This window comes from Cavia porcellus, unplaced genomic scaffold, assembly GCF_034190915.1.
Source record: "Cavia porcellus strain 051 isolate PalLab524CR breed Dunkin Hartley unplaced genomic scaffold, mCavPor4.1 scaffold_16, whole genome shotgun sequence".
Taxonomy (NCBI): Eukaryota; Metazoa; Chordata; class Mammalia; order Rodentia; family Caviidae; genus Cavia; species Cavia porcellus.
Genome location: NW_026947499.1, coordinates 36564314 through 36583012, shown reverse-complemented (window position 1 = coordinate 36583012; position 18699 = coordinate 36564314). Strand labels below are relative to the sequence as shown.

The following is an 18699-nucleotide window of genomic DNA, read 5'->3' as shown; positions in this document are numbered from 1 at the left end:
TGATTAACAATAGCCCTTGTACCGTCCATCAGATCTCTAGGCTTATTCATCTGACATACCTGCAAGTGTAAATCAAAGAGGACACACTTGTAATCTCTTTTCTTTTAGAAAGATGTCCTCTTGGTACTTCTGGGTATTAGTAACAGCATCACATAAGGGAGGTATATAATATCTGATTTCTCCCTTTTAGTGATGCTAAGATTGGACACATTGTTCAAGAGGCATCATCCTGATCCATCCATCATCAAATTCTCCATCCACTTTTCACAGAATGGTCTTAGCAGCTATTGATCAGTATTGCCTAGTTCCATTATTTCATTAAAGGTTGCAAAGTGCTGAATCTTGTTTGCCCTTACTGTTGTGGCTATTCTGCAAAGAATCTTTCCTTATTGAATATTTGCCCTAATATTTGAAAACTCAATCATTATTGAGTCAGATGATGAATGCATGGGAACTTCTCATGTCATCTTCGCTACTTTTGAGTATGTTTGAAAGTTTCCGTGATAAAAATTAAAGCTCACAGGCTGAGGATCTAGCTCAGCAGCAAAAGCACTTGTCTGGTATGTGCAAGGTTGTGAGTTCAATCCCTGGTACAAAAAAAAATTAAAGCTCAAATAAAGGTAAAAAAATTAAATGCATAGGGAAAATACTGAAAAGGATCGCCAAATATCTTATCATAATTAATGTCAAGGTTATAAAAGTATAGGACACTTTCATACAGTGCTGTATTTCCAATGTATCAAGATAATATATTTAGTTCCCTCTATATATCTAGGTCACACGTCTATGTATACAAGAAGCTACAGATCAGAAAAAATTAGGAAAAAAACTGCAGCTGTACTTAACATGTGCACTGGTTTTTTTTTCTTATCATTGTTCCCTAAGAAATGCAGTATAGCAACCGTTTATATGTAATTTACAGTGTGTTCGGTATTACAAGTAACCTAGAGATGATTTAAAATATATGAGAGGATTGTGTAGGTTATATGCAGATACACTATTTTGTGTAACAGATCTGAGTATACAAAAATTTTGTAATGTGCAGAGGGTCCTGGAACTAATCCCCATGTATATAGAGGAAAAAATGCATTGCCCTTAGAATCAGAAAAACAAATAGGTTATGGGAGCTAGGGTATAAAAGGTCTACTTCAAATTGGTAACCAAGGCCAACATCCCTAGGAGGTGTCATTTGAAGAAATTGTCACAGCAAAGCCTTTGGGAAAGAGTGCATCAAGCAGAGAAATCCAAAATCCTGGTGCAGTGGTGATCTTAGAGTATTTGCAGAACAGGAAAGGCTAGAGTACAGCAAGGCACTAGAGGAGGATCATTAAGTGCTTAGTGAAAGTGGAAACCAGCTATCTGATCTTTTAAATCACCCCAGAAATTCCTACCAATTTCTCATACCAAGTGGGCATCACTCACAGAACTCAAATCACATGGGAAATATCAGCTTCTACCCCACTGAGTAGGTAGAAGGCAGAAAACTTGAAAATCCTAAATAATGGATCACAGTGGCTGCATAATGACAAGGCAAAATCATGATAATTAAATGATTTTAACAGTGTGTCAAGATGAAGGATAACAGTCTTGGAAAATAAGCTTGGTAAATCATTACCCCTTGGGGTTGCATGCATACCCCACTCAGGAAGTGAAAATTGCAGAATGCAAAAATCCCTGGCCACACATTTGGGTTTAGCACAATGTTTGCTTCTTTCCTAGTAGTCCTTCAGAGCCAAGCACAGCGGGACTTCATTTTCAACTCTGAAGCAAAATGGGAACTAAGTTCAAATTTATCTCACTTACTGAGCACTTCACTAGGGTGCCCCTAAGCTCTGTGTTGATGCTAGGAATAGATATAAAAGATATCTATTCTAACGGGGGAAAACAGACAAGCTGGGGAGAGAGTGTTGCAAGAGTTGGGGGTTGAGGCAGCGCAGGGAAGGATCCCAGAAATTTACCCCAAGCTTTTCTGGGCAGTATGTGAGCTGAGTTTGAGTAAGAATTGACTACTTATGAGAATACAACATTCACAGCCAAAGGACAGACAGGCTCAAACTTGGATGGAATGGGGACAGGGAGTCACTGACAGTGACATTTAAGGATATTTCATTTTCTTGGCAGCAAAAGTTCTAGAGCCAGAATGCCTGTTGCTGCTTCCACAAACACCCACACTTAAATCCATCACCATCCCCTGTCTAACACAGCATGACTGAAAAAAGGGCCTGACCTCCAAGGAAGAATTTTCTCTGTTCCCCACCGCATAATGAGATTTTTAACTTTTGTTGTTCCACAAGTACCATGTGGAGGCCAAAAGAAACAGGCAAAATAAGCAAAAGTACATAAAATTTATGCTATTTCCTCCACTTAGGTATAGATATGGGAATGTTTCGATGCACACGGCTTTTAGCTTTCTTTTTCCCTCTGCATATATAGGGCTTTTTAAATAAATTAGAATATTATTTGTCAGTTGAAAATCATTTTATCTTACTGCCAAAGGCCCGCCATTTGGATAGTCTCCAAGGCTCATTACCCACCATTTTCATCTTCTACTTATGAAATTAGTGTCAGTAAAGGGTTAAAAGGTCCAGTGGCAGGAAGGAGGTGGTGCATCACCAAAAGAATGATGTAACAGAAGGGCAGATGTGCTCAACAATTCTCAGCAAGATGCACACACCTATATCTGACCACTCAACTTTCTCCCATGGCAACCAGCATATGGCTTTCACAAGGGTCTGAAAAATTTCTCAACACTGGAAAAACCCTCAGTTGACATTTGTGGTGGGGAAAAGGCTGGGAAAGAGTAAACTATGAAAGGAGTCTCAACATTTGCAAAACTATATATATATGCTTTCATCTCAGAACCCACCTAGTCCAGTCCCCTGGCTTACAGGTAACCAGTATCATTTCTCTCTAACACTTCTTTGGTTTACCTGGATTTCCAGGAATGGTCTCACATTTTTATCTCTCAGCTGCCAGATAGTGACACTCTTGTGAGCCCTAGACTTCATACTTTCTTGAGTGTGGTGGGCCATGTCCTGATAGTATTGGTGGCCAGAAGTCCAGGCTTATAACATGGCTAATGTCTCGGGGCCTTCCCATGCTGCCATAAATGCAATGGTTGGAACTATGTGTCACCACAGACTTACCTGAAAGTGATCAACTCCAGCCTCTCTCCAGTAGAATCCGTCTTGTAGCCATTATGCTGAGATCCCTTTTTTCTTGCTGGCTAACATCTCTCAGTCCCTATAAGCAGCTTTTTGTCCTATGGCTGTAAGGCTGTATCAGAGGTCTTTGCCACAATGTAGCACCTTGCTGGGTTTTTGTTTTTGTTTTTTCTTTTGAGACAGGGCCTTATTAAGTAGCCAACAGTAGCCTTGAGCTCACTATGTAACTCAAAGTGGCCTTAACCTCACTATGTAGCTCAAGCTGGCCTTCAACTCACAGCCTCCTGATTCCCCTGCATCAGCTTCCCCAGTGCTGAGATTACAAATGTGAACTACCACAGACAACTAGCATCTTGCTTTCTAAAAGCCAGAAAAGGCTATATCCATACTAGTAATAATACACACTCATACATATGCATAGTTAATCCTCACTCATGGGTTTCATATTGTGAATTAGCCTTTCCGCTAAAGTTCATGCATAACTCCAAAATCAATACCATGGCACTTGCTCAGTCATTTAGAAACATGCACAAAGTGAAAAAAAAAAACTTTAGTCACTTAATATGCACTTTCTTAGAAGATGGCACTTTGCCTCTTCTCCCCATTCTAGTACAGAGGCAACCAGAGAGTTCAGCCTGCATGGGGCACATACAGCATGAAGAAAGAAGCTCTAGCTCTGAGGCTCACTGGTTGGAATTGAAAGTTCATTATTATCCATGAAAGATATATATGTATCAAGCCTACATAAACAATGAATTAGCAAATATTAAACCACTGTTCTATATGCCACCATCTCAAGTGTTCACATCATTGTAGATAACTGATGTACTAGTTGCATGGTTTCCTAAGCACCTTGATGCATCTTGCAGAATCTCAGATCATGAAGGGGCCAACTTCTCCTTAGAGCCTTTGGCAATATGGGTGATGCTTCTACTTCATGACTGATACCCCTCCCCTCCTCAATCACGCAGAGCCTTTGGTTGCAGGCAAGGATGAAAATAATGAAAAACAGAAAGTGCATTTAAAAGAAACTGAGAAGCTCTGAGAACTTCAGAAAAAAGTTTAGAAGCAGCTCTGAGAATCCAAGTAGTTGGAACTATTAGACAGTGTATTGGTCAACTGTCTTGTCACTAAGACCAAATACCTGATGCCCTTGACTTGAAGGAAAAGAAGTTGAATTTGACTCATGATTTTAGAAGGTTCAGTTGGCTACAAGACCAGAAAATCATGGAAGAAGGGCATGACAGAGCAAAGATGTTCACTTCGTGTCCAGGAGGCCAAGCAGGGGAACAGTGCCAGAGAGGAAGGAGCCATGGGCCAGATATGTCCCCCAAGGTCACACCTCCATGACCCACATGATGCACCCAGGAATTACACATTACTAATCCTGTTAAGAGATTCTCAAGCCAGGAAGCGAAACTCAACACCAAGAGAAGCAGATGTGAGACACAGAAGAAGAGTCCCAGTGAGGCTTGGTCCCTACAACTAGGGCCTCCACTTCCCTCCTAAGGCTCTACTCCTCATCTAAAGGTCTCTTAGAATGTTCTTATATTTTTAAGATAAATCCGCCTTTTTTTCCCCTGAGTTTTCTTTAGTTGTCATTGCCATTTGTAATTCAGAATGACTTATTAGCTACATTTGAGACACTGCATCATCTCTCATAGTTTCCCTTTGGAGTGCTCCAGGTCTGGCTGTCAACTACCAAGCTCACAAGTGGATCAGTTCAACTGCAACACTCCAGAGCTAGAGAGGAATCTGAGTATTCAGGTAAGCAGGAGCCACCTCTCCATATATGCACACAGCAGAAGCCAAGATATACTGAACAATTCTTCCCAGCAAACCAGTGACAAGCAACCTTGTACCAGACATGAATTTATCCTTCACTATGGAAAATAAGTAGCCACTAAGTCAAAATGGGCTTTGCTGATACAAAATTCTTGTTGCAACTCAAAAAGCCTTTCCCCCTTAAGTATTCATTTCTGACAAACAAAATAAATTGTCATGCCAAATACACATAAAGATTGCAAAGATGTATCTCTATTAAATTCTACTTAGCTGCAAAGAGACTCAGGTATTATCTAAACTTAGCCCTCTGAGCTCCCTTTCTCTCATACAGCAACACAAATTCTTGCAGCTGTTGCTTAGACTTTTGAGAGGTTAGTAAATAGAAATATTTTTCACAATGCATTAAGATAAGGTCAGCTGAAGAGCTTGACCTGGTTGTATCAAATTTGGCATTGATTTCTCAAGGTAGAGAATTTTTTACTAAAATGTGGTCCTTTGTAGAGAAAGAGAAGAAAATGATATGTATTTAGGTAAAAAGCAAAGCCAGGCTACATTCTATATACTTCTTGAAAGATCCCACTGAGAAAGCTTTGTCTACGAAGCTATTAGATAGAGAACTCTAACCACAAACCAAAATATATCTTTTTAATTAAAAAAACTGAGACTGGAGGTGAGGCTCGGTGATAAAGCACTTACCTAGCATGTGTGAGACTCTCTAGCACCTTAGAGACCTGAGAGACCTAAGAAACCCAAATGTTCTGCTTTGCCAAGGACTCAGAGGGCTCCAGATTCAGAATTTTTTAATGCAAAAACTGGGACAATAGAAAGCAAACTGGAATAGCTAGTCACACTAGGAGGATGCTAACTTGACAATGACATTACAACGACTGTCTCTAAAGGAGTTTTCAGAGAAATGTAAGTCTTAAACTTTTTCAGGTAAGAAGTATACCTAGGCTGCAGGTATCATTTTATATCAGTCTGCAGGGCTCATTTAATCTATACAAAAATACCGAAGCATCTGAACAAAGTTTTCAAATTGCTCTTTATCTTTTCTGCCCCATTAATATTCACAATCAGCCATGTGTGGTGCCTGTTACACATCAATCCTAGCACCTGAGAAGTTAAGGGAAAAGGATCACAAGCTCAAGCCTGACCTGGGCAACTTAGCAACTTAGCAAGACCCTGACTTAAAATAAAACATAAATTAGATATGGGATGTAGCTCAGGGTTCAATCCCCAGTACAAAAAAACAGTACTCATAACTACCCTGAGAGGTGAATACAGTGTTCTATGTTACAGCTGTAAGCTAAGAAATTTAATGACTGGACCAAGGTCTTACTGCCGGGAGTTGGTGCAGAGGGGTTATAATCATGCTATCTACAGAATTACGTCTCTTCATCTGCACTTCACTGTGCTGAGCCAATGAGAAGATAAATGGGGTTTTCCACATACCTTTCTGCTAAGTGCTCACTCCACTCTCTTTCCTCTCTGTCTTCTCTCTCTCTCTCTCTCTCTCTCTCTCTCTCTCTCTCTCTCTCTCTCTCTCTCTTCCATTTTGGAAGCACTTTTAAGGTAAGATTATTTCTTTGAACCATTTTTCCTAAGCCATTCTGGGAAATAATTTTAAAGGGCTGTTCCATGTGTCAGAAAAGAAAAGGATGTCACTGGTTCCAAGGCAGAGAGAGTGGAGCAGCACTAGGATGGAGTGTGCCATCCTCAGTCCAACCTGTCTCCCTGATTCTTATCCACCTATGACACCAGGGAAAATTGCCAAAGCAAGAGATGACCTCCATACTGCCTCTTCTGCAGCCTGAAATTCCCTTCATCCACATGCTGGGATTGAAGACACAATCACATCATACTAGACTAAATCCTGACTAAGTGTCCCAGTGCCAAACAGGATATTAGACAAAGTTTCTAAAATACCAACAGAGGTATCATCTCATCAGAAAGAATGAAGCTTTGATTGGTTTAGCATTATTGGACAGATTTGGAGAGTTAGGTCTCTACATCATGATGATTATGAACTAGTAGACACAAAAGAAGCAGCCACCCAGAGTTCTGTGAATGGTGATCGGGACCTTATCTTCAATCAACACAACTCCCCCCTCTACTTACCACATGTTATTTTCCCAAAAGGGTACTGAATATTCTTCTAATGGAAACCGTACAAAGGGGCAGTAATGAAGAGATTTTGTTGAATCTACACACAAAGAAAAATCGCCTATGGCTCTAGAGGAGGCAGTAGGTTCAATACTAAGATACAGTTCCTTCATGAATGATCAAAAGTCAATACAGGACCAGCGGCAGAGCAGCAATCCTCAGCAGCCTCTGACTAGTCAAGCTGAGACTTTTCTAGAGAACAAAAGATGGGGACAGCCTCAGAGACTCCTTTTGACTCTGTCTACCCCCACTTGTTTCCAGGAAGTCTGTATTTTATTGTCAAAAAAATGAAGGAAATGGCCCTATTCTTACCACCTCCACATACAAATATTTCTATTTTGTCATAATTATTTCCAGTATCTAAACAGAGCAATACAGACATTGCCAAATATCCTTCTTATTTCTGTGGTGTACAGTTCCATCTTCTCCATCCACTGTCCCCTCACCAGGCAGCTACTAAAGGACTCCATATGGATCCATCCACTGATAGACGCTCATATCCACTGTGGCTTTGTGTGTACACTCAAAACCCCACACAAGAGACATCATGCTGTATAAACCACTTTGCCTCTTGTTTTCTTCTCCCATCAGTGTTCTCCAGCCTGGCTATACTGATACAAGCATCCAAAGTGCAGCATCGCATTAAGCAGACCTACTGATACTCCTTTTAATGAATACATAGTGGCTCACCACATGAATGGAGCACTTTTCGCTCACCCATTTCTCACCAATGGGAATTTAGACTATGTACCAATGTCCAGCATTACAAACATTGCCAATGTGAGCATCATGCCCACATCTCTTTTTGAACAGGTAAAGGACTTTGTCCAAGGGACAGGATTAAAGGTGAAATTGCCATGTCCTGGGAATATACATCTTTAAATTTATTATATTCTGGCAATTTGTTCTTTAAAGAGGCCAGACTCACTTATGATCCCAGCTGCCCTTGAGGAATGTGGAATACTCTTGCCCCATTGTCAGGGGTCTTCAGTACAGGATGATGTGGGCCAAGAGCCCACCCCCCATCTCAATAAAAGAATAAAGCTTTGTTTCTTCAAAAATGCAAAGTTCAATTTTATTCTCTTTAATCCTGTTGCATCATTTTAAAAGCTAATAATGCAGCTCCACTCTCCCACTTTGTGATAACTTAATGAATTAGCCACTTGCCCATCAGAAAAGAACTGTCGGGGTCATATATCAAAATCAAGTAAAGCACTCAAGCTCATATGGGGTGATGGATTTAAGGGAAGACCTGAGGCAATAATAATGTTGTTTGGAAGATGAATCTACTCATAAGAACCCCTCCATGACAAATGACTTACTCCAAGGCTAACTATTTATGAGGTCCAGGTGGGAGAGGTATAAACTTAATTAAAGTTTGAAAACATAATAGAACCAAAGGCAGTGCATCAATTTCTAGGTGTCCTATCAAAAAGCCAATGTTGTCCTTAATAGGTTGGCAATATCTGCTTCTTGGAGCTGTAATATATAGTTGCCCGACGTACACGGTTCCAATTGCTGCTGATCTTGCCCAAGCCAATACCACCCCTGCCTCTTCTCTCCTCTCCCCGTATCTACTTATGAGACCAATTCATCTCAGCTGGAGAGAGAAGGGCAACTGCTTCTATCACCCTGCTTTGCACTGTATCCTAATAAAACCAAATGTAAGACTGGCTGTCCATCTCACCCATAAGTAACCTAGTCTATCTGTGTCTCAGAAATCTCATCAACTGTCACTTTCCTATGTGCTGGGGCTCCTGGAGTCCAGGACCAAAGGGCAGCATTCCATGAGCACGTTTTTAAGACTCATTCAAGTTACAATCCAGGGAGAATCAGATATTTCCAAGCAACCTTCAAATATTAATAAACAGCTCAGTACCAGGCCCCAAGTACACCAGCCAAGCATTTGTTTTGACAGACTTCATTACAGAGCAAGATAATGTATCTGAAATACAACTGGAAAGTGGCCAGGACTCCCTGCTGAGGGAGAAGCTGATTGAAAAGGCTGAGTCATTCCCAACTTTCTGTCCCATTTCAAACATGTCCAGAAGTCACTTCACTAGGCAGTGATATAATTTTTACAAACAGGCATCCTTCCTTGGAAGGCTTGAAGAAGTCAAGAGAAATTAATATGCTTGTGTGAAGCTAGCTGTAGAAAATAAGCACACATGTATACACATGCATGCACACATCCAAACACATGCACCAACTACAGTCCCTACTTATAAACGAAAGGATTAGAGGTACAGACATTTCTGTGTCATCTGTCTCAGTCTAGTGACCCAGAGAGATGCATCCCATGACCAACACCACAGCTAATCTAAAGTGGTTCTCACTCTCTGGTACTTCCCAAGATGTCTTTGCCCAGACTGTGCTTGTATTTATTACAATCCTGCTGCCTCAGCCCCTTGAGTACTAAGATTATAGGTATATGGCACCATACCTAGTCTCTACAGTATTTTTCAAAATCTCCCCAAGTGTCTCAACTTTGTACCTATGGCTGGGCACTCATGTTCTCCAGACTTCAGCAAAACCAAAGCAATCATTACCTCACCTTTTCTTCTAACAAAATGGTGGCTGGTAATGTTGCATATGAGACTATGAATGTTACCTTCTCTACCTGATATTGTTTTCAAAAATCCTGGGGAAAAGAAAAATCATAGGTTACTTTTGGTAAAAGTTTATATCAGGCATGATGCTAAGCAATTCCCATGTTTTCTCCTAGTAAAGCCTCACATGCTACAAGGTGGTCACTCCTATGATTCCCATCTCATCAACACTCAAGCAGAGGCACAGAGAGGATTGATAATTGTCATGAAGTCACAATTAAATCCAGACGCAGAGCCAGGACTCACCCACCCAGAGAGCTCCAGGACTCCATTCCTTACCCACTAGTTCAACTGCAGCTGTGTGAATTGTAAAGTTTCCACTTTTATAAAAAGAGCAGCAATAGATTCCACATATCAGATTGTCAGTTCTAGTGAGGGAAATTCAAGGACCTCTCAAGCTCTTCCATCAACTCAATGTGTGGCTGCCAAGGATTAAAACACCTTGCTTTCAAAGCAGCATTGTTAGACTCAGACAACCTTGGATAAAACCTGAGCTTCTCCTACTCCCAGCTGCGAGACTCAGGGCCAATGACTTATCTATTATGAAACTCGGTGGCATGATCTGTAAAATGGGGATAATGCCTACCTCCCAGGGTTCTGAAGATTCAAAGTAATTACACTGATGAAAGCCCCTGGCAGAAGCAAAGGATTAGCACAGGGTAATCCCTTTCCCCACAGAGATGTGGCAGAAGCGCCTGGCCTCCGATTGTCACATTGTGCCATTCTTATCTCTAGCACCACCTGATAAATTACAGAATGAGCCGTTTTTTCAAAGTGCTTTTCCATCGATTTCCTCACTTTAACCAGTTTATTCTGAGTACTGGTTGTCACAACTGCATGACATGTGTGTTATTCTTTGATCCCCCAAAGGGGATCAATGGTGCCCCCACAATGGGGTTTTTAATGGATGCAAATTTGCAAGGCATGATGCATTTATTAATTCCTCATTGGAGAAAAGTGTAACAAAGCCAGCAGGAGCAATCATTAATTTACATTAATAGCTTTCAGTGTCGTTTACCCCAGTGCCTGACATGAAAACAGAAATCTGAAACCAAGCTCTAATGCTGTCCTACATAGTGAGTACTTCCAGCCCTCAAGACCACAGAGGTGCAGAATATTATACATCAAATGTCACACATTTCAACAAGAGAAAGATGTGTTAATGCACCTTGATGCACATAGGGTAACATTCAGACTTCTTACTATGGTCTTCAGATAAACCTCAAATCACTCACTCTTCTTCAGCCAAGCTAGCTTTGGTATGTATTACTAAGGCATTTGAGGCTTACTCTTTCTCAGGATCTTTGCATATGCTATTAGCACTGCCCGAAACATCCTCCCTCCCATGTTTTTGTATAACTAGATTATATCTATTTTAGAGGTCTCAGCCAAATCTCACCTTGCCAGAGAGAACATTTCTAACCAATTTATCCAGGACATCTTCCCTAGAAACTCATCATTTTATCCTATTTGTTTATTTCTTTCATGGCATTTAAAAATCTCAAGTTTATCTTATCCAAAATTTTTAATCTTATAGTATTGAACACAAACACACACACACACACACACACACACACACACACACACACGCATGCACGCAACCATGTGTGCCTATACACATATGCATGTAAGCTCTAAAGGACAGGAATCTTGTCTGTTTTGTCCATGACTCTAAGTCTGGTATTTAGAACCACACTAAAGAATGTAGACAGTTTGGAGTTGGTATTTGTTAAGTATGAGAAAGAATACTGAACCACCTTCCCAAGGGGGCTTTTCTCAAAGTTGTAAACAGCCTGACACCTGTGTTGATCCCTCAAAATGGGCACCCTCCAGGGCCATGTCCTAGGCTGTTATATTTTCCTCTCAACAGTTTCTCAGGCACTTGTATGACTTGAACAACCACCTCCACTGGCAATCACACATTTGGGTCTCCAACATTAGGTGTGTTGGCTGAGGTCCGGATTCACCTAGGAGATGTATGCAAAATCTGTGCATGGGAACCAGAAAGCAACAGGCTGCATTGATGAGAAATTTCCGATAATTGAGAGGAAAGGGCATTTCTAAAACAAGTGAAAACCTTCACTAGGTTCTACGCCTGCATCAGTCCCCATGGGCCCCTGCATCAGTCCCCACGGGCCCTGCCTACGAAGGAGATGAGTCCTGAAATTAAACAGGAATGCAAGGTTCTGCAGGACATGGATGTACAGTGGTCATAATTGGAAAGTGAAAGAAAGTCATCTTTCTCAGCCTCTTTATTTTCTCAGCAAGCAACACAAGATTTCCAGCATACTGAGGCCCTGTCAACCTGACATCCTCCCCCACTCAAACCATGATGTAATCCTAGGCTGAGCTTGCATCTGCACACACTTGCTAGCAGATACATATCTTCCTATCTTACCTGTCATACCTTGCTTCCTCCCCATCCAACCTTAGGAAGTACCATTTCTAGTCTGAAAGTTTGTGTTGATAATGCTCTCTCCCTTAAGTCAATCATGTCCACACTCTGATTTCCTCTTTAACTGTCTCTCACCTAACAAACATACAGAGGGGATATTCTCTTACTCCTACTTTTTTTTAAAACACAAATGATGCCTAGGTGAAAGATAACATCTAGAGCTGGCATTACTTGAACAAATATAAAATGCCAGGCTCTGCCCTCACTATGAAAAACACAAGCAACACAAGATTTATTTTTTAATATGACTATTTCACTATGACCATTTTCACTATGACTATAGTGAAAGACATAAGCAACACAATATATTTCTCTATGATCTTTCCTATAACACCCTGAAGGTATATATGACTGAAACAGAGATTCTGAGGGAGGAAGTAGTTTGCCCAGTGTCACCAGGAGAATCTGTCCAGTTTCAAATGTGGATTGTTCCACTGCCAAAGTCCATTATCTTGATTATCATGTTAAACAGTTCCTTTTGAGGCATTAAGTAGGCAGTTGACTATGCAAAAGAGAATTGATGGTCAGCTGTAGCATTAGGGATGCACCATCTGGCTCTAGCATAAGTGTTCAGTGCCCACCTAAATGGGACTATGAAGGCACTTCCTACCAGGCATCTCCTAGCTGGATAAAATGGAGATGCACACTCACAGAAAATAACATAGTACCATCACTTACCTTGCCCTTTTCAGGGTACTGTGCCTGGCTCCTGTTTACCAATTAGCTGAACAGCTCTGTATTGCAACAAGGCATAAATGGAGTAATGAATTGAGATGCAGGTTTCATAAAAGTGATTAACTGCTAAATTCCAGTGCAGCTAACAGTTCAATTATCCCATTTTGCGTCTCAGCCTTCCATCCAATTCTGCATTTACAGAGCCCCAATCACCAAGGCACCTACATCCTCCACATTACCATTAATTAAGCCATAGCTCTTTCCCAGGAATCTGTCCACCCTCACTCATGACCTGAGTTTGCAAATAGGACAAGAATAGTGAGATTTGAGAAGCAAATAAAATAGTGCTAGAACAGGAAGTTAGCCCATAGTGGGTTTTAAACACACACACACACACACACACACACACACACAAACACTATCTTTACCTGAGAACACAAATGTAGAATACAAATATAAAAATGAGCCAAAGAAAATGAGTGGTAGAAAGTTGTAGTAGGAAACAGAGTCAATGTGGCTGGAAGGTTCCTGGGGAGGAAAGGATTCAAGCACTTGGGAAGAAGCGGTGATTAACAAGCTAACCATTCAGGACATGGAAAGGCCTCACTATTTAAGCATAGGAGATGAGTTCCATTTTAAAATATCCAATAGATAATGTTAACTCTCTGGGCCCCCTCCCTTACACACACACACACACACACACACACACACACACAATCTATTTACTTCCTGGATTGATCAGTTTTCATGGTGACAAACAACAGAAAGTGACAAGGGTTTGTTCAATCCTAAAAGTTCTTAAGAAGAGTAAGGGATTGTTGACTAAACTACAACAGAGGCTGAAGAGCTAGACCAGCTACTCAGGCCAGCCTGACACCAAAGGATGATCTCTTTCTGACTATACTGTCCTCTTCAGAGGACATGGCCTTGCTGGTGCCACTGCAAGGATGAATCCCACACTCCTCCTGCACCTATGGGCCACTTGCTGCAGAGCCAATGTCTGGGGCTGGGAGGTGGAGGATCAAGTTATCCCATTATCTACATCCATCAAGGGAGATGAGGAATGCAAGCCCGGCATTTTCACTTCCTGACCTCCATTGCCCAAGATGCCACTGTGACCCAAAACATACAGAGGAAGCCCAAAGCTTGAGCCACCAAAAAAACACACAGATCTCATAGTGGAGGCTCTCTTGTCTTTGGGGGCAGAGAAGGCTCCTCGCTGACCTTGGTCTTTAAGCCTTCCTACCTCTTTTTTGATGACTCTTATCTCCCATCTATAATGTGCAATGGTTTCTTTGAATGCAAAGTTTTTTCATTGTCAAGAATCTTTTCCTCCTAGCTGCCTACCACTCAGCCCCTAAACTCAGAGAAAGTATTTGCAGGTGAAACTGTGGCCAGATATGTGCTCTAAAAGTATTGTATGCAGGAAATATGCCTGCAGGCATATTTATCCAAAGAAGCCAAGACCATACTTCATTCATAGCAGATGCTTGATGCATATTTGGGCAATGGATTCCTCTGAATCTTGGCTTCAGATAAAAATGACATGGAAGAGGCAGGGGAATAGTAGATAAAGTTGACATCACTAGCAGCCCATCCAGCTAGTTGTCCTCTTTTCCCTGGACTCTGTGCTTCCATGTGCAACGTGAACAGGGACCCTCAGAAAACTGATACAACCCCAGGAATTCTTTGGCTGCCTCTTATTAACTAACTCTTACTGCTCAAAACAGAAAATTCAGCTTCACTAAAATCTGATCATGAAAGTGGGTCTTACGTGCTGGCTTCTAACACAAGGGAATGTTCTGAATACGATTCTCTTTGCTTAAGGCATACTCACTCCCTAGCCAGAGTAGTAGCTCTTCTAGATTTTGAAAAGACAGAAATATCTGGTTGTTTGTTATGTGCCCAAAGGACATATCTGAGTTCAAATTCTAACCTTTCTCATATGAGCCATTTGGCTAAGCTGGAATTTCTCACAAGGCCAGGACAAGGAATTAAAGATAGATTTCGGTTGATTTTTTTTCAAAGAAAAATTGTGATATTTATTTCATACCTGTTTGTGGATAGAGATTCACACTTACTATTTCTACTTTGTCAAAGTATAGATTTTTAAAAATAAAAATGAGCAATTCATTGAGTATGAATGTGGCCAGGCACCGTTCTCTGCACTTGCTGTTCACAGTCATTTGATTCTCACATTGTTGAGTTGGTCTTATTGTCGGTCTCACTGTTTTCTGCATTTTGCACATAAGGAAATTAAATCTCAGAGAAGCTGAGTGACTTGTTAAGGCCACACAGTTACTAAGAAGAGTTAGAATTTAGAATCCACTCTTTTAACAACTTCCTAAATCACATGCATGAAACCAGATGTAATTATGTGCATGAAACCAGATTTGATGGTGGACACCTGGCATTCCAGCTACTCAGGAAGCAGGAGGAAGGCAAGTTGGAGGAGAACCTAAGCAAACTAGCAAGATCATATCTCAAAAATTAAACTTGAAAAAAGAATGTAGCTCAGCAATTCCTGAGTTCAATGTACAGTTGTGGGGAAAAAGGGAGAAAGAAAACAAAATACACTCATGCACATACAAAATCATTCTGTATATTATTTTAATAAACAAATAATGGGTGGATGGATGAATACATGAACAAATGAATAGAGGAGTGGATGGATGGGTAAACAGGTAACTAGAAAAGTGAAATACCTTTCTTGTTTATATGATCTCCATCATGCCTAATGTAGACAAGACCTATCCCTTAGAGCATCTAGCCCTAAAGAAGATGTTCTCATAAATGGGCTTTTCTCCCCCCAAAACCACAGCCAGAAAGATCTCCGAGTCCCCTTGTTTATTTCCAAGCAATAGCAACTGCCAGGAGCTCCTGGGAGAAGAACAGAGGGGTAGAATGTCCTCACATAGCCCAGTCAGAAAGAAGAGGAGACCTACAACAATGCTATTAGTCACCAACTCTGCCTGACAGATGGGCGCAGTGCAGCTTTGGAAACCCAAGTCCTGGCCCAAGAGCTACATGAGTTGTAATGACACACGGTGCTATCTAACAAGGCTCAGGCTCAAGGCTCAATTGCCATGTTTAAATACAAACAGATCATTCCCTGCATGCCTTGTGTCCTGAGTTTCTATTATCTGGCAAAGTTGGATCCAACTGAAAAGAGGCAGCTGTGTTTGGGGCCAGATTGGCTTATTGCCATCAGGCACATGACTTGCATTCTCCATCGTTCACATCTGTGGCCTCCTGGCTGCAAACCCGGAGAATTCTTCTCTCTTTCCAGCATCAGTGCATTGAGCCCCAGTTTAGGCTTCTAACAAACAAGCTAACTTCCTGGACTGGGTCATTACCTCTTTTCCTTCCCTGGAACCCAGAGATGAGCTATTTTAAAATACCCAGTGTTATGGTCTGTGCCTAGATGTTCCCCTAAACTCTCATGTACTCATAGGTGAGGTTTTTCAGAGATGGCTGGATCTATGTGTGTGAATATGGATTAAGGGTGCGTGCTAACTAAGTTAGTGCACTAATTGATTTAACACAGATCAAGGTGTGAATAATGGAAAGTCCCACATGGTTATGTGTGGTGCCATACAATAAGATAACAGCATGGACGGGATCAAAGAGAAGGAAGGCTCAGTGCTTTTGCTTGCTGCTTTCAGCCTGCCCTGCCATGGACTATCTCTCCTCTGCCATGTGCATCTGCCATGCTTCCCTGAGCTGGAGCCAGCAGACTATGCACTGAAACCTCTACAAACTGTAATAAATCTTTCCTCCTTTAAACTTTTGAGTGTTGGGTATTTTGTCCCACCAACGAGAAAGTAACTAAGACACCTACTATGAACCAGAGCGCAGCACATGTAATGTCTGGCAGCACATGTAATGTCTGTAAAACAGCACAGCAGCTTTACCATATAGGTACACTCAGAGTTGCAGAAATGACTCTTCTGATCTTATGGGTCTGAAGTCATCAAACAGGCTTCCAATCCAAATCTTACTTCACAGTTCAAGGTTTTGCTATATATTTTGGCTATCAACATTAGATATGTACATTCTAAGAAAACAAAGCCAGAACTGTGCCAGAAAACCGTCCCCTACCTTCACTGTCTAAATTCCTGCATAGGACCTTTGGCTCTGAGATGGGAAAGCCTGAGGAAAAAGCAGAATCTTGGGGAAGACAGATCCGAGAGTGGGTCCTGGCTCTGTCTTCCCCATCAGCATATATCTGGGAATGGTGCTCAACTCACTAAGCCTTAATGCTCATGCTTGCAAAAACAGACTATTATTTTACTCATTTTAGGCATAAGTGAGCGTTACATTTAAAAATTCATATTCACCCTTCTAATCTTAGTGTAAATACCAGTTACTAACAAGCACCTTCAAACCTGAAATCAGGTTAAATTCAGGTGCTTTAAAAGATTTTCATAATACTCTATGCTCTGCCATATATAGCATTTATTATATAGTTATGTGCTCCTTAACATTTCCATCAATTACAGGCTACCAACACAACTGGGGTTCCATACTCATTATATATATGCAAGGAATTATAATAATACCATACCCTCAAGAAGTATAAATATTACATGACATTTTTTAAAAATATTGCAGTAGAGCTAAAAAGTCTCCACTGCCTCATGACCTCATAATGCAACGGTGTGGCATACTTCTCATGCATATGATGATGCTAGTGTAGACGGATCTACTGTGCTACTAGAGGGATAAAAGTACGGGATACACAATTACACATAGTACATCAGACATGGTGATAATAAAGGGCCTTGTTACTGGTGGGTGCATTTACTATGTTCCTTTCCTATTATACCACACTCTTTCTACCTTAAAATGACCAAAAAAAAAAAAAAAACCCTCATAGCAAAACAGTGTGTTATGTCACACAGGCAGCAGAGAAATGTGCTTAATGCATCTGTTGATTGCATCAGGATGCCATGTCGAGCTACTACCCTGCACAGCCGAGGTTTGTGTAAGCATTCAGTCTGTTATCCACACAATGACAAAATCACCTTGCTTTGCATTCCTGAGAATGGATCCAGTATTAAGTGACACACGACTATATTTATAATTCCTTCTTAATTACATGGCCCCCCCTCTAGACTCTGTGAGCTAGGATGACAGGGAACATGGCTCTTTGTCTTCTGCTGTATAACTGTCTCCTAGAATAGTGTTAGGAAGGGGATGGAAAGCAAGAAATAATTCCTAAATTGCAAGGGGGTAAATTCCTGATGCAGCAAGCAGCTCCATCCCTGGCACAGGGGAAGCCTTAGCTCTTTCTACTCCTCCCCACTATGCACTGAGACTGGGGCTTCCTCACTCCTCTCTTCCCCTTTGTAACCAGCCTTGATAAAGGAAGAAGAAAAAGCTGCAGGCTGAGGCTGAGAACGCAAGCAAAATGCTAAGCTGGGAAATGCTAACAAGCCAAAGGCAGCACTGAAAAGGACCACCAGCCCTAGAATGTGGCCAAGAATTGTCACGATGTGCTTTGTAATATTTATACATATTTATAAGGTCGATGAGTGAGGGATGCAGACAGATGGCTGGCAGGTTGGCACAACAAGGAACTACACAGGGAGAGAAGAAATTCAAGTCAGAGATGGAAAAAGATTGCATCTGCAGCCTTGTACCCAAAGGCAGATGTGAACTTCTCTGAATTGGGACACTTGCCCATGTAGACTCCCTTAAACAAGTCTGGTCTCACTAACAAGGATGTCAACAGCCAAACACCACCAAAAGCCTCAGTGGAGCTCCAACATGAAAATTAACAGCGAGTTGACTTTTGTGGGAGACATTCAAGGTCACAGTTCTGGATCAACCCTCAGGTTCAGTC

At 41.3% G+C, this 18699-nt stretch overlaps 1 protein-coding gene across 25 annotated transcripts in view; it reads right to left on the bottom strand.

The window, feature by feature from the left end:
* The window catches only part of Rbfox1 (RNA binding fox-1 homolog 1), a 2027889-nt gene that overhangs the window by 1679579 nt on the left and 329611 nt on the right, over nt 1–18699 (bottom strand). The window lies entirely within an intron of this gene.